The sequence below is a fragment of the Limulus polyphemus genome, unplaced genomic scaffold, assembly GCF_000517525.1.
Source record: "Limulus polyphemus unplaced genomic scaffold, Limulus_polyphemus-2.1.2 Scaffold759, whole genome shotgun sequence".
NCBI classification, from domain to species: Eukaryota; Metazoa; Arthropoda; class Merostomata; order Xiphosura; family Limulidae; genus Limulus; species Limulus polyphemus.
In genome coordinates this window covers 277,679-279,939 of record NW_013666369.1, presented here as the reverse complement: position 1 = coordinate 279,939, position 2,261 = coordinate 277,679, and the positions used below count along the sequence as shown (strand labels likewise).

General features: G+C 33.6%; 1 protein-coding gene across 3 annotated transcripts in view; it reads left to right on the top strand.

Moving 5' to 3' along the window:
- The first annotated feature begins 237 nt into the window (after positions 1–237).
- Positions 238–2,261, top strand: part of LOC106460360 (G-protein coupled receptor 143-like) — a 122,788-nt gene continuing 120,764 nt past the window's right edge. For 2 of the 3 annotated variants that reach the window (XM_022387063.1, XM_022387065.1), the window contains exon 1: positions 238–361. The gene's annotated coding sequence lies outside the window, so the exon portion shown is untranslated. The remainder of the gene's footprint in view (positions 362–2,261) is intronic. The other variant, XM_022387064.1, reaches the window with a different exon arrangement.

The following is a 2,261-nucleotide window of genomic DNA, read 5'->3' as shown; positions in this document are numbered from 1 at the left end:
TCACAAGAAGAATTATGTGCTCTGTAGGCTACAACACAGCATGACATATGGATTTTAAAAAGCAAGAAATAAAAATGTTTGTTACTCTTAATTTTGGTCATATTTACTCTTGAAACAGAACACTTTCGGGGACTCTGCGAAATTGCATCTAGTAAGGTATTGTAAATATCCCCTTTAAATTACAAACAAATCTTTTACTTAATTTTATTTTTAATATACGTTGAAGGTGGCACTGTAATAGTATTATTGCCTGCTGCTTGAGAGTTTTCATAAATAAGAATATACAATATCAAAACAATTAAAGTGTGATTTCCGTATCTAAAGGCTTAACTGTTAGAACCGACCAAACTGAGACCTCCTTGTAAGTATAAAGAGTTTAAACAAATGTATTATGCTAAAAATTTTTGGACATTTTAAAAATTCTGGATGGGATAAGACTGCTATGGGGAATCGCCATTTCTTGGATTGGGTATGGAAAACGAATAGGAACTTTTCACAGATAGAGATGCTTCAGACTTGCGTTAATCTCGAGTCAAGGTCAAACTATTTGAATAGAAGCAGCGCTTTGTTTGTAACGCAGGAAAGCTATTTAAATTGTTTTAATAGCAATGTAAATTGAAAGTGTATCTATAGGCATACCTAACTTTATTTTCTTTTAACCATTTGCACCACTACACGCTAGTGTGCTGCCTGCCTGTTAAACTTGAAGTTTTTCTTCATTACCCATTCACGCCGTGAGAAAGGTACATAAATTGATAAAAATAATATTTAACTTTAAGGGCAGCAAGGGAACTGTTGGTCCAGTAACGAGTTCTATGCTGTCCCATCAACTAAATTGACATAAAAAGCAAAAATGGCTCTTATTTGAATATTTATCAAGCTTTCCCTTAAAGTTTAACTACCTTAATTCTATCACCACCTTCAAAGGCAACCCATTTGATCAGGGTCAATTTAAATTGCTAAACAGACACACAAACAAGTGGGCTACGTACTGTTCTCGTCCATGAGGGTGTTTCGGATATTTTTCAATTCTTGATTTTATTGATTAGTGGGTCCTGAAAAAAATTTACAAACTTTGGGAATGGTCCTGGGATTGCAGGACCACTCTCTAAATCTGCCAATGTTTACTTTTAGAAAAATAAAACTGTTAGCTGAAGATGACTCGTACCTTGCCAAAATTTGTACTTGTGTCCTGTAATACTACCCTTCTCATAATTAATTATTTAAAGAGATGATGCATTAACACTATAAATCCCCAATCATAAACACCTCACTCAGATTTCTTTTAACTCTTCCTAAAAGAAAACAATTTCAGAAATCTTAATCTCTCCTTGTATGACAACCATTCCATCTTAGGTATTCTAGTAGCCCTCCTCTGAATCCTTTCTGAAAATTGAATATCTTTCCTATGGTAAGGACCTAAAACTGAAAACTACACCAAATGAAGGCTAACCAGTGATCTATACATGAAAGTATAACCTAATATAATGTTTAGGGACAATAAGAGACCTATTGCTCCAACTAGGCTGTCCCATCCTCTTAAACTAAAATAAAAGTATTAAATAAATATAAAAAAAACTCAAAGCCAGCTTTTATCATTCATATAATCATCAAGCTTTCTCTTAAACCTGCTTAAATTTACTGCCTCCACAACATCTGAAGGTTAGCCATTCCCAAAGGCCAACCACCCTGTTAGAAAAATAAAACTGTCTTAGTTAAAGATGACTCCTACCTTGCCAAAATTTATATTTGTGTCCCCTAGTCTTTCCAATCTTGCCATTAAATATCAAAAACGATGATACATGAATACTATCATTTCCCTTAACAATCTTAAACACCTTAATCAGATGCCCTCTAATTCTTCCTTTTTCAAAAGAAAACATTTTCAGAGATCTTAACCCTCTTCTTGTATGACAACCCCTTCCATTTCAGGCACCTTTCTAGTAGCTCTCCTCTGAACCCTTTCCTAAAGTAAAGAGCCTAAGACTGAACACAATACTCCAAATGTAGCTTAACCAGTGATCTCTACAATAAATTATAACATCTTTAGACTTGTATTCAATGTTTCTATAAATATAACCTAAAATCCTATTTGTCATATTTCTAGCAATAGCACACTGCTTGAGTGGCTTAAGAGACTGATCAACCACTACACCAAGATCCTATTCTTTCATAACACTGTTAAGATTATTCCCATTCAAATTATACTTATAATTCAAATTATGATAACCTACATGCAATATCTTGCATTTATTGTAATT